Below are 14,181 nucleotides of genomic sequence, written 5' to 3'. Positions count from 1 at the left end.
ACTTCTTCTCCAGGGCCATCATCTGTCTCCCTGGTTTCCTTGACTTTTGTCTTATGATCTCTTTGAAGACCCACTGATCTCTCCTTATTGATAGATCACATGGTTAGTTAAAACCCATTGTTACATTAACTAACCTTTAAGGCAAATGTACTTTTTAATGACGCTTGGTACAGATCTTGGAGGGGAAACTCAGGCTCTCAAAACTAAATGGATGGGATGGATCCGGCCCACACTGGCTGGGGGCGAGGGGGTGGTCACTCCTGTCTCCTCGGGAAGTGCCGCGTTGTTTTCCTCTACAAATGCTCTCAGATCAGACTCATTACTCACTCTCTCCTTGCCTGTCTCTAGCCTGAGCAGCCTGAGATGAACAGTTTTTGTGTGTTAGAAAACAATACGTGGAATTGCTTTGGTGCTCGCACTAATGTGGAAGGATGGAGGATCAAGTCCAAATATTTGAGAATAAACCTTTCATAGTTTGTCCGCAAAAGACAAAACAAAACAAAAAATCAGGTTTCGCGAAACCGCACTTGACATGGTGCTAAGAACCGTTTTGTTCCTGTAGAGAAGGGCAATTATGGGCAAGTATTTCTGGGTACATGGTCACATTAAACAATGACAGCAAAAGACTCCCTGGTGAATTTTGCCACTTTGTATGACCCCCTCCTTAATCTGAATTTCAGAGATGTTAAAATACCACTAAGAAGAGTGTCTGCCACAATTTAAGTGTGCATCATGATGCTTTGCGTATCAGTTCTTTGAAAACAGCTGGATTTTGAGGCTGTCGTTATGGAGGGGACTCGGTGTTTGTGAGCCCTTTGTAGCCCTCAGATGTCCATGCCTGAGGACTCTACCTTAATCTACGGGCACTTATTTTTGAGAATCCACAATCATGCAAATGCCCAGTAGGTTGGAAATGGTGATTCTCTAAAACTTCCCATGCCCTGCTATGGCATTGCCTAACACCTCAGGGCTGATACAAAGGAAGGCACCCGGGTGGAGAGGAGGGGGTAGAATGATGCTTTCTGTGTCCTGGAAGCCCTTTCTGAAGCTTTTTTCCACTCATCCTTCTTCTCCCCAATCCCTCCATTCCCATTTAGATCTGCGGCTCTGCTCTGAGGACCAAAAACAGCTTCCCACTCTGCGTGTGTGTTATCTCCCCGTGAGGCCCCACTTGTGGGCAGGAAATCACACTCGAAGGTTGCTTGGTGAGCACAGAACAGAATTCAGTGAGATGGGGGACAGGATGCTGGTGGCCTGTGTGTCCCTTGGGGAGAGGCCACTGACAGGGGAGTGAGGCCCTGGAAGCCCACTGCCCTGATGCTCTCTTTCCCAGGCAGGCCTATCCGATGGGTATTCCCAGTGTTCCCCTCTGAGATTTCCTTTCTTGTGTTTCCAAGACTGACCAGCTGCCCCTCTGGGCAGAACGTTCTTCCTGGTTTTATAGAACCAGCTTCCAGTCACTTGAACTGGGAGGCTTATTGTTGTTTTAAGGTGTCTGTACTTTTCTGCCTGGCCCCCTGAGAGTGCTTCGCAAGGATTTTCCCCCATGCGTGCCTGAGTTTGAGGGGTTCCCCGGCCTAGATACCCACTCTTCCCCCGTACTGGCCCATGTCTCCAGCTGGGAAGGAATGTATTTGACTTTCTTAATTCCCTGTTCTTTCCCCTGTTCTTAATTAAATCTATTGTCTGTGAGGTCCCAGTGAAGATGTGTTCATTTAGAGCATTTTCCTTACTCATAAGGTGGCAGCTGGAAAAGGCAGAGCGAGCACATGTCAGCATAAGGCACAGCCCAAGAGGATTTCCGACAAGGGTCTAGGGAGCAAGTGCAGAAATATGCTCTCCATCTCACCCTCTTCACTGCTTCTTATACAAGTTGTCATTAAGTTGTCCTTTGGCAATTTACAAAGGTGATAACTTAAACAGTTACAATTCACCCTTGGCTTTAAAAATGTACCAGTCAGTAAGAAGTCAGTGTTCCCACATCCTCCCAGCTTCCTCCTGGATTGATGGGGAATGGTCCCTGGCAGCCTGACTACAAAGAGTCAGAGCTTCTGGCTGGTGTACAAACAAGTAAGAGGCGGTTCATTATTGCAGCATCTGTGGGAATTTAAAAACCGAGAAAACCAACTAAAATTTGATCTGCTTTTTATTACCACCATGAGCTGGCAGTTGTAAATTCTTTTAGTGAGATATTTTATTGTTCTTTGTTCTATATCAATCGTTGCAGTTACTGCTGAGTTTTAGCAGAATATATGTAAGCTTCCAATTAGCATATTTGATTATATATCCTTTAATAAGCTTTTTAATCTACTAGGAAGTTAACTCAGAGAACTCTCAGCTACAGTCAACCCCTGACACAGGCAGATCCGGCTACGTGGGTTTGTTCAATAGTAAGAAAATAAGAGCCAGAACAGGTGAGAGTTTGGAATTGTTCTACCTTGCTTTGGGCATAATTCAGTTCCTGTTTCCAACCCTGTGATCGTTTGGACTGTATATTTGAGATAAACAATGAGTGACTGTAAAACAAAGAACCAGACTTGAGTTAATTGAATTCTGTCATTTCCTGTGATCAATTGGAACTTCTATTTTTGTTTAAAGTTTAAAACAGTGACCAACATTTTAAACTGAATGACTTCTCACCCACTAAGATGTGTATAACCCAAAAGATGGACAAGGATGTGGAGAAACTGGAATCCTTATACTTTGTTAGTGGGAGGGTAAGACGCACAGCCAGTTTGGAAAATAGTTTGGTAGTTTCTTAAAATGTTAAATAAAAATACATTACATGGTCCAGCAATTCTGCTCCTAGGTATCTACCCATGAGAAATGAATCACTCTCTGTTCTTTCGACCACATTCTATTTCTTAGAAGCAAGTCACTAAATACAGACCACACTCAAGGAGAGGAGAATTAAGCTCCACCTCTTTTTTTTTTTTTTTTTTTGAGCAGTACGCCCCCCCCCCTTTTTGGTCCCCCCCCCCTGGGGGCAGGCCCCGGACGCGCAGGCTCAGCGGCCATGGCTCACAGGCCCAGCCGCTCCGCGGCATGTGGGATCATCCCGGACCGGGGCACGAACCCGCATCCCCTGCATCGGCAGGCGGACTCTCAACCACTGTGCCACCAGGGAAGCCCTAAGCTCCACTTCTTGAAGGCTGGAGGTGAGTAATTTGTGGACATATTTTTAAACCACCCTCTGAACCAGGTATCATTCTACATTATTCAGGAGGGAGACGTTTATGGTTGGAAAGTTGAGGATGCTATAAGGAAGAAATCTTTTTGCTTTCTTTTTGTCTTCTACAGATATAACATCATCCATGTCAAGCACAGGTCTATCCCTTCCTTCTCTTTATTCTTGCACTAAATATGCATTTTACAAGTCTTTATTATTACTGCTTATTTTTTGCTGTCCTCAATACATTCTTAAAATTTCAATACATGCTGGGTTTCAGACTTCCTGAACGCTGCTCATAGGTGTTATACCCATCTTTTGAATCTGTTCTTGGTATTCTGCCCTGTTTTTAGGAAACAGGACATAATTTTTTTTTAAACATCTTTATTGGAGTATAATTGCTTTACAATGGTGTATTAGTTTCTGCTGTATAACAAACTGAATCAGCTATATGTGTACATATATCGCCATATCTCTTCCCTCTTGCGTCTCCCTCCCACCCTCCCTATCCCACCCCTCTAGGTGGTCACAGAGCACCAAGCTGATCTCCCTGTGCTATGTGGCTGCTTCCCCCTAGCTATCTTTTTTACATTTGGTAGTGTATATATGTCCATGCCACTCTCTCACTTCGTCCCAGCTTACCCTTCCCCCTCCCCATGTCCTCAAGTACATTCTCTATGTCTGGTCTTTATTCCTGTCCTGCCCCTAGGTTCTTCAGAAGCATTTTTTTTTAGATTCCATATATATGTGTTAGCATACGGTATTTGTTTTTCTCTTTCTGACTTACTTCACTCTGTATGACAGTCTTTAGGTCCATCCACTTCACTAGAAATAACTCAATTTCATTTCTTTTTATGGCTCAGTAATATTCCATTGTACAAATGTGCCACATCTTCTTTACCCATTCAACTGTTGATGGACACTTAGGTTGCTTCCATGTTCTGGCTATTGTAAATAGAGCTGCAGTGAACATTGTGGTACATGACTCTTTTTGAATTACGGTTTTCTCAGGGTATATGCCTGGTAGTGGGATTGCTGGGTCGTATGGTAGTTCTAGTTTTAGTTTTATAAGGAACCTCCATACTGTTCTCCATAGTGGCTGTATCAATTTACATTCCACCAATAGTGTAGGAGGGTTCCCTTTTCTCCACACCCTCTCCAGCATTTATTGTTTGTAGAGTTTTTGATGATGGCCATTCTAACTGGTGTGAGGTAATACCTCATTGTGGTTTTGATTTGCATTTCTCTTAATGATTAGTGATGTTGAGCATCCTTTCATGTGTTTGTTGGCAATCTGTATATCTTCTTTGGAGAAATGTCTATTTAGGTCTTCTGCCCATTTTTGGATTGGGTTGTTGGTTTTTTTGATATTGAGCTGCATGAGCTGCTTTTATATTTTGGAGATCAATTCTTTGTCAGTTGCTTTGTTTGCAAATATTCTTGCCCATTCTGAGAGTTGTCTTTTCATCTTGTTTATGGTTTCCTTTGCTGTGTAAAAGCTTTCCAGTTTCATTAGGTCCCATTTGTTTATTTTTGTTTTTATTTCCATTTCTCTAGGAGGTGGGTCAAAAAGGATCTTGCTGTGATTTATGTCATAGAGTGTTCTGCCTATGTTTTCCTCTAAGACTTTTATAGTCTCTGGCCTTACATTTAGGTCTTTAATCCATTTTGAGTTTATTTTTGTGTATGGTGTTAGGGAGTGTTCTAATTTCATTCTTTTACATGTAGCTGTCCAGTTTTCCCAGCACCACTTATTGAAGAGACTGTCTTTTCTCCATTGTATATCGTTGCCTCCTTTATCAAAGATAAGGTGACCATCTGTGTGTGGATTTATCTCTGGGCTTTCAATCCTGTTCCATTGATCCATATTTCTGTTTTTGTGCCAGTACCATATTGTCTTGATTACTGTAGACTTGTAGTATAGTCTGAAGTCAGGGAGCCTGATTCCTCCAGCTCTGTTTTTCTTTCTTAAGATTGCCTTGGCTATTCGGGGTGTTTTGTGTTTCCATACGAATTGTGAAAGTTTTTGTTCTAGTTCTGTGAAAAATGCTTTAGTTTGAGAGGGATTGCATTGAATCTGTAGATTGCATTGGGTAGTATAGTCATTTTCACAATGTTGCTTCTTCTAATCCAAGAACATGGTATATGTCTCCGTCTGTATCATCTTTAATTTCTTTCATCAGTGTCTTATAGTTTTCTTCATACAGGTCTTTTGTGTCCTTAGGTAGATTTATTCCTGGGTATTTTATTCTTTTTGTTGTAATGGTAAATGGGAGTGTTTCCTTAATTTCTCTTTCCGATTTTTCATCATTAGTGTATAGGAATGCAAGAGATTTCTGTGTATTAATTTTGTATCCTTCTACTTTACCAAATTCATTGATTAGCTCTAGTAGTTTTCTGGTAGCATCTTTAGGATCTCTATGTATACTATCATGTCATCTGCAAACAGTGACAGGTTTACTTCTTCTTTTCCGATTTGGATTCCTTTTATTTCTTTTTCTTCTCTGTCTGCTGTGGCTAAAACTTCCAAAACTATGTTGAATAATAGTGGTGAGAGTGGGAAACCTTGTCTGGTTCCTGATCTTAGTAGAAATGGTTTCAGTTTTTCACCATTGAGAATGATATTGGCTGTGGGTTTGTCATATATGGCCTTTATTATGTTGAGGTAAGTTCCTTCTCTGCCTACTTTCTGGAGAGTTTTTATCATAAGTGGGTGTTGAATTTTGTTGAAAGCTTTTTCTGCATGTATTGAGATGATCGTATGGTTTTTCTCCTTCAATTTGTTAATATGGTTTATCACGTTGATAATTTGCATATATTGAAGAATATTTGCATTCCTGGGATAAACCCCACTTGATCATGGTGTATGATCCTTTTATTGAGCTGTTGGATTCTGTTTGCTAGTATTTTGTTGAAGATTTTTGCATCTATGTTTATCAGTAATATTGGCCTGTAGTTTTCTTCTTTTGTGACATCTTTGTCTGGTTTTGTTATCAGGGTGATGGTGGCCCCGTAGAATGAGTTTGGGAGTGTTCCTCTCTCCGCTATATTTTGGAAGAGCTCAAGAAGGCTAGGTGTCAGCTCTTCTCTAAATGTTTGATAGAATTTGCCTGTGAAACCATCTGGTCCTGGGCTTTTGTTTGTTGGGAGATTTTTAATCACAGTCTCAATTTCATTGTTTGTGATTGGTCTGTTTATATTTTCTGTTTCTTCCTGGTTCAGTCTCGGAAGGTTGTGATTTTCTAAGAATTTGTCCATTTCTTCGAGGTTGTCCATTTTATTGCATATAGTTGCTTGTAGTAATCTCCCATGATCCTTTGCATTTCTGTAGTGTCAGTTGTTACTTCTCCTTTTTCATTTCTAATTCTATTGATTTGAGTCTTCTCCCTTTTTTTCTTGATGAGTGTGGCTAATCAATTTTGTTTATCTTCTCAAAGAACCAGCTTTTAGTTTTATTGATCTTTGCTATCATTTCCTTCATTTCTTTTTCATTTATTTCTGATGTGATCTTTATGATTTCTTTCCTTCTGCTAACTTTGGTTTTTTGTCGTTGTTGTTCTCCTTTCTCTAATTGCTTTAGGTGTAAGGTTAGGTTGTTTATTTGAGATGTTTCTTGTTTCTTGAGGTAGATTGTATTGCTGTAGACTTCGCTCTTAGAACCACTTTTGCTGCATCACATAGGTTTTGGGTCATTGTGTTTTCATTGTCATTTGTTTCTAGGTATTTTTGATTTCCTCTTTCATTTCTTCAGTGATCTCTTGGTTATTTAGTAGTGTATTGTTTAGCCTCCATGTGTTTGTATTTTTTACAGTTTTTTTCCTGTAATTGATATCTAGTCTCATAGTGTTGTCGTCGGAAAAGATACTTGATAGGATTTCAATTTTCTTAAATTTACCGAGGCTTGATTTGTGACTCAAGATATGATCTATCCTGGAGAATATTCCATGAGCACTTGAGAAGAAAGTGTATTCTGTTGTTTTTGGATGGAATGTCCTATAAGTAGCAATTAAATCCATCTTGTTTAATGTGTCATTTAAAGCTTGTGTTTCCTTAATTTTTTTTTCATTTTGGATGATCTATTGGTGAAAGTGGGGTGGTAAAGTCCCCTAGTATTATTGTGTTACTGTCGAGCTCCCCTTTTATGGCTATTAGCATTTGCTTTATGTATAGAGGTGCTCCTATGTTGGGTGCATAAATATTTACAATTGTTATATCTTCTTCTTGGATCGATCCCTTGATCATTATGTAGTGTCCTTCTTTGTCTCTTGTAATAGTCTTTTGTTTTAAAGTCTATTTTGTCTGATATGAAAATTGCTACTCCAGCTTTCTTTCGATTTCCATTTGCATGGAATATCTTTTTCCTTCCCCTCACTTTCAGTCTGTATGTGTCCCTAGGTCTGAAGTGGGTCTGTTGTAGATAGCATATATACAGGTCTTCTTTTTTTTTTTTTTTTGTGGTACGCAGGCCTCTCACTGTTGTGGCCTCTCCCGTTGCGGAGCACAGGCTCCAGACGCACAGGCTCAGCAGCCATGGCTCACGGGCCTAGCCGTTCTGTGGCATGTGGGATCTTCCCGGACCGGGGCACGAACCCGTGTCCCCTGCATCGGCAGGCGGACTCTCAACCACTGCGCCACCAGGCAAGCCCCCAGTCTATGTCTTTTGGTTGGAGCATTTAATCCATTTACATTTAAGGTAGTTATCAACATGTATGTTCCTATTACCCAGGACATAATTTTTATGTCATTAGATATAATTATTGCCAGGGCCCCAGGAATGCTGAGATCTTGATCATCTATTATCAGTGATCCTTCCCACAGGCTCGGAAAGCTCTCTGTGAACAGGAACAACAGCAGAAGGGTATCAAAAGACGTCTTTATTAATAGCTGTGCAAATGTCTGAGAATTATAGTAAAGGACAAGCACTCCCATTTGCCTCTGAACCTAAATCTTAGGACTGAGCAGGCCCCGTCATGCCACAGGGCGGGACGGGGATCTATCCGTGTATCCGGCTGTACTTAGCAGCCCAGCTGCGTGCACAGAGGAAGGAGCACACGTGATGGGTACCACCTGGCGATGCTGTGACCGCCTCCAAACAGTGTCACGGAGCTCGGTGATTCACATTAGCAACTCCCCTCCCCTAGAAGGTGCTGCAAAGGGCTGGACAGAATAGCCTGGCTGGAGGTATGTTGTCCCTCCCTCATGTGCCCTTTGCTGCTTCCAAGTCTGGCCTCACCAGCGGGCTTGCTGTGCACCCCACTGTCTTGCTGTCTTCTTTTTTAAATTTATTTTATTTTTGGCTGCGTTGGGTCTTCATTGCTGCGTGTGGGCTTTCTGTAGTTGTGGAGGGCAGGAGCTACTCTTCATTGCAGTGCATGGGCTTCTCATTGCGGTGGTTTCTCTTGTTGCAGAGCACAGGCTATAGGCGCTCCCGCTTCAGTAGTTGTGGCACGTGGGCTCAGTAGTTGTGGCTCGTGGGCTCTAGAGCGCAGGCTCAGCAGTTGTGGTGCATGGGCTTAGTTGCTCCACAGCATGTGGGATCTTCCTGGACCAGGGCTTGAACCCATGTCCCCTGCACTGGCAGATGGATTCTTAACTACTGCACCACCAGGGAAGCCCCGGTGTCTTCTTCTTGTTGGAGACTATTTGCAATTATACTCAAAGTGTCACTCTTTAGAAGATCCACTCAGCCAATCTGCTGGGTGTTCTTACCAGCCAGCATAGCTTCCTGATTTCATCATTCTGTCATAGAGGAACCCTCCTCATTAAGGGAAGCAGCAGAGCAAAGCTCAGATTGCCTGAGTGTCAGTCCTGGTTGGGTGACATCAGGAAAGTCACCAGTCCTTTCTTAGCCTCAACTTACTCTTCTAAAAAATAGATATAACAGTATCTGTGTCATTGGGTTGTTGTGAGGATTGATACCTACATTGTGCATACACATATACATGTATGTGAGTGTGTATGGAAAATTGTTGGTAAACAGCAAGGCCCCAATGCACACAGCTGTCACTATTGTCTTATCACTTTTTACTTAATGGGAGGTTTATTCCATGTGTGATTGGTGACGATCTGAAGTAGGAAGATAAAGAACCCATAGCATACAGGGCATCAGAACGTTCCCTGGACGTTTACACTTCTAGGTTTGAAGTTCTGGTTCACTATGGTTCCCCTCATTAGCCTTTGAAATTCCACTTGGAGAATGCCGTGGAGAACTGCCATCCTACTTGCTGCCTCTTCTGGCCTTGATTCCTTTGTCCCGTTTCAGTGGCCTGACCCTTGTCCTGGGAATTACTGCCGCTGGAGAGTCTTTTCCTCATTTGCATGGCTCACATGATGGACGTCACCTTGGGTCTATTTCTGATCTCTGCATAACATCTTGACACTGGAATGTGGGAACACGAGCAGCTGTTCATTTTATACTCCCCAATCCTTGAACAAAAATTGCAAAGTGTTCTTCTGTCTTCTCAGAGAAAAACTGTCCCCCTCTTGTTCTTATTCAGTTTCAAGAAGTGACAACTGTTGCTGTATGTATGACTGGTTAAAATTCCTTCATTTCATGTAAAGGATCCTGCTTGATGCCTGCTTTGCAGCATCAGGAATACAGGGGAGCAGGGCTCTGTTAAATGTGAATTTTGAGATTTATGGGGAAGATCAGGACAGCTACACAACCGTCTGAAAAGTGAACAAGGCAGCCAAATTGCTGCTGCATTTTTTTTGTTGTTTGAAATGCTGCATCACTGCTTTGATGTTTTTTATGCTTCTGGGTATAAACATACGCTGCTGGGTTTATACTGGAACCACTGCAAACTGATAGAAAACTAAGAAGAAATCCACTCGCCTTTGCCACTTCCAAGTCTTTTTCGAGCTGAATGTTCAGTTTCATGCAGTTCTAGAAGGGAAGCCCTGTTCTGGAGTGTGTGTTCCTCGTGTGCGGGGTCCCAGAGGCAGCTCCAGCAGATCCCAGCGATGGGTGGTCCTCCCCCCACCGCTCCCCCGCAGCTGCTCCTTCCAGAGCATGTTTAATTTCAGACCATCGGATAGCCCTTTCCTCCAAAGTAATTTGAACCGCCCATCTCTGCGGCAGTCAGCACACTATCTGTGGCTCAGACGGAATTGATAGTTGTGCCTGTTTCCTTTTAGTTTTCCCCTGTAGATGAGGGAGCAGCAGAGAAACTGAAGGACATCAGGAAAAGCAACGAACACCACCACATCCAGTGGTCTTGTTTGTTTGCCCAGTACTCCCCAGTTTGGCCCTTCCTCACTCAGCGTCTTCAACTCTTGTCCATTTGGTGTATATGGGAATCCAGCCCCCAGAAAGGCAGGGTCCCTTCTCCCTGGCTGGCACCTCCTGGATGCTCCCTCGGGTCTTCCTTGGGCACAAAGTTCCTGGCAAAGCTGCACATTACAGGATTGAGACAAAAGGGATACCACACACCATCCTGGGAATTTCTTCAGAAAACTGCTTGACGGGCTTGGAAACCAAGGAATGGGGGTGGGGATTCTCTGAGAAGAAAAGATGAGATTCAGACAGCTTTGCAGTGGTGGAGGGGGAGAGAGACGGGGGAAGGAAGGGTCAGGCTGGAGGAGGCTCCCTGGAAGAGCCCTTCTGAATCCAGGCAGAGCTCCCATCTCTGACTCTCCTGGGAGCGCAGCACCCAAGCCTCCCCAGGGAATCAGGGACCACGTGGGGAAACGACCCGTACACTCCAACCACGGGAGAACAACAAGGTCAGGTGACTTTCAGGGTTAGGCTTTTTTTGTACTGTGGTAGTAGCATTTCAGTCTCTTCCGTATTCCAAAAATAGCTTCCACCTACCTGCTGATGCCTGAAATCCTTGTAACAGGAGAGAAAGCCTCTAATGCCAGATAAGGAGATAAAAGACTTCATTATGCAAATCTACAGTGGAGCAACTCTGTCTGAAACATTCATATCAAAATGTCACCAATCAGCTTTTCAGCAGACAGGATGACTGATAACCACGGGGATGGCAGAGGCGTCTGCCACCCTTGACGTGAGCACAGGGATGGGAAGGGAAGGCGAGGAAGCCCGACATAGGGCCGGCACCCGCTGTGCCCACAGCGGCGGCGTGGTGATGTTTCCCGAGATGACTAGGATTTATGGCAGCGAATCCGCGCGCGTCCCTGGTGTGATGATCTTCTGGGTCTTGGGGTGGAGCCACGCGGCCAGGGCGTGAAGGTGGGTCTTCCGCCTCCTGCCAGCAGCGCAGTTGTTCTTCACGTTCTGAAGCTGGGGAGTGGGAGTGAGGTGGGCTGGGTCAGACCCTTCCCTGCGGGAGGCGTTCACTGTTCCCAGAGTGGAGTCTGAGCCTGAGCGGGGGTGGGGGGGGGGGGGGGGGCAGGCGGAGAGGTGAGAGCGCCTGGGGTCAGGTGTGGGTTAAGGCACTGGAAGCAGAGCCCCTTGGGGCTGCAGCTTTAAGTTACATCCTGCCTTGTACTGTCTCCCCGGTGTGTTGGTTGAGCCTTATCCCAAGTGACGCCTGGTCTCAGGTGTGTTGTGGGGATTTAGGGAAGCACTTGGAGCAGCTCCACAAGGAGGTATCACGGGGAGAACGGGGTCTTCCTCCCCTCCCAGGACTCTGGTGCCAGGGTGGGTCCCAGCAGTGAGCTGAACTGTCGTGGTCGTGGTCAGCAGGGAGCCTGCCTTCGAGCACGTGGAGATGCTTGTCTCGAGAACTCCGCGAAGTATCCGGGGGCCTTGGAGACATGCTTGTATCTGGAAATCAGAACAGCAGGGGACTTATCATCTGGGCCTAAGAACTGAATGTTCCCATCTGGGACATGTGGGCTTCCAGCACCTGTGCATCGCTTGCTGGAACCCTGCTTTCTGATGGGCTTGAAAGAGGCAGCCAGAGGCTTCATTTCCTCCTGCTGCTGTTACTTATTTTCCTTCACAAGGAATAAGGTCTCAGCAAATTGATGAATTGATCATTCCCAACACTGTAATTTTAGCAGCTCCAGCAGAGCTTGAGGAAAAATAATCAAACAGCATGTCATTTTGATAGTTCTTTACCCCAGGCCCTTGGTAAGCTTTTCCCTATCTAATCTCCTTCCTCTGATTTTATTTTTCTCTGTAGAGCTTCTCTGGTCAATTATTTATCTTGTTTCTTGGCTGTTTTCTCTTCTAGACCATAAGTTCCATGAGGACAGGGATTTTTTGTCTGTTTTATTCACTGATTTCATTTATTGTTTTGTTTACTGAATGCCTAGAACAGTGTCCGGCACATCATGAGTGCTCCACACATATTTGTTGAATGAATGAACTAATCAAACTGTCCTATTTTCTGCCAACAGATGTTCAGCATTTGATAATTTCAGAAACAGTTGCATTTAACTTCTTGGAAGACCAGCTAATTCTCCATTGTTTGTGCTATTGGAGAGCTGTAGTAGTCAAACACAAAATGTGAGTTATTTCACTGGCTTTGGAATACTCCACACTAGGTTATGACTTCCATTTCTATGGCTTCTATCATCTTTATGCCCAGTTTTCAGGTGCCCAGGTCATTTTAAATACTTATAGAATGGTGTAGCAGAAAGTGTCCTATGGGATGGAGTTTCAAAGCTGAGTAAGACATGGTCCATGTTCCTAAGAGATCATAATCTAGTGGGAGAGTTAGATTTATTGCCAAATAACTAAATGAGATGTGATTCATGCAATAAGAGTAATATATAAGGAAGCAGGTGGATTTCAGATGGGTGGTCAGGAAAGTCCATGGAGCAAATGATGCTCAAATAGGGTTTTGAGGAATAAACAGGCTATCACGTGACCGACAAGATGGGGAGAAAGTCAATGGCAAGTCATAGAGATGTGAAAGAGTGGCTTGGTATCACTGGACCATTATGTGTGTAGTCAGGAGAGGCAGGGATAACACAACTGAAGTGAACATGGGATGTACCTCTAGCTTTGGGCCCTGGTCACTCTCATAATGTTTGACCTGTATGTCCCACTAGTGGCTGGGCATCTCCATCTCAACAATTCAGAATCATTGTAAGCGCTACAGGAACGGTGACACTCCACTTGGCTAGGATCTGTTTAATTCCTTTACATTAATTTCCTGAGAAGAAATCATACGACTGATTTTTTTTGTGGCCAAATATCAAAAGACAGAAGTGTAACAGGGACTTCCCTTGTGGTCCAGTGGGTAAGACTCTGCGCTCCCAATGCAGGGGGCCCGGGTTTAATCCTTGGTCAGGGAATTAGATCCCGTACGCATGCCACAACTAAGAAGGCCACACGCCATAGCGAAGATCCCACGTGCCGCAACTAAGACCCAGCACAGCCTAAATAAATAAAATATTTTTTAAGAAAAGAAGTAGAACAGTTTCATGCCTAAGAATTTCATGAGGTAGACTCAGAATCAAGTTTGAATTCATATGCTCCAGGGTCCCAGGATGACACTGGTTGCCTGTGGCTGCTAGAATGACCATGTTCTCTTCTTTCACATAGAAGAGGAAAAGGGACAGTTGAAATTCCTCCTTTGCCTATGAAAGCAAAACTTGCAAGTAATGGAAGAAAGAATGAGGGAGAGGAGCAGAGAGCAGAGTTTGGATCATTTTTATGTGGGCATATGGTTGTTTGGGCTGCTGTGGCTCTTGTAGCCTATAGCTGAGAATGTTCGAGAGCTCCTGCTTGCTTAATTAGGGGTGACCTTTGTCATCTTTTAGAAATAAAGCATAGAACAAGTACAGTGGTCCCTAAGTACCCACAGGAGATTAGCTCCAGGACTCCCTTCAGGTACAGAATCCAGGGATTGCTCAAGTCCCTTATATAAAGTGGTGTAGTATTTGCATATAACCCATGCACATACTCTCATATACTTTAAATCATCTCTAGATTACTTGTAATACCTAATACAATGCAAATGATATGTAAATAGCTGCCAGTGTACAGCAAATTCAAGTTTTGCTTTTAGGAATTTTCTGGAATTTTTTTTGGAGTATTTTTATTTATTTATTTATTTATTTATTTATTTATTTATTTATTTATTTATTTATTT

At 43.6% G+C, this 14,181-nt stretch overlaps 1 protein-coding gene and 1 long non-coding RNA gene across 2 annotated transcripts in view; both read left to right on the top strand.

Moving 5' to 3' along the window:
• The window catches only part of KL (klotho), a 57,414-nt gene extending 56,265 nt beyond the window's left edge, over nucleotides 1-1,149 (top strand). Inside the window, exon 8 of the transcript XR_003791767.1 lies at nucleotides 1,098-1,149. The gene's annotated coding sequence lies outside the window, so the exon portion shown is untranslated. The remainder of the gene's footprint in view (nucleotides 1-1,097) is intronic.
• Nucleotides 1,150-3,008: 1,859 nt separating this feature from the next.
• The window catches only part of LOC114888308, a 31,363-nt gene continuing 20,190 nt past the window's right edge, over nucleotides 3,009-14,181 (top strand). The window contains exons 1-2 of the long non-coding RNA XR_003791753.1: nucleotides 3,009-3,158; nucleotides 12,479-12,587. This is a non-coding gene — a long non-coding RNA (uncharacterized LOC114888308). The remainder of the gene's footprint in view (nucleotides 3,159-12,478; nucleotides 12,588-14,181) is intronic.

This window comes from Monodon monoceros, unplaced genomic scaffold (assembly GCF_005190385.1).
Source record: "Monodon monoceros isolate NGI ecotype Baffin Bay Population unplaced genomic scaffold, NGI_Narwhal_1 Super_Scaffold_8, whole genome shotgun sequence".
NCBI lineage: Eukaryota > Metazoa > Chordata > Mammalia > Artiodactyla > Monodontidae > Monodon > Monodon monoceros.
The sequence above is the reverse complement of the archived record's forward strand: the minus strand, read 5'-3'. Positions and strand labels throughout refer to the sequence as shown.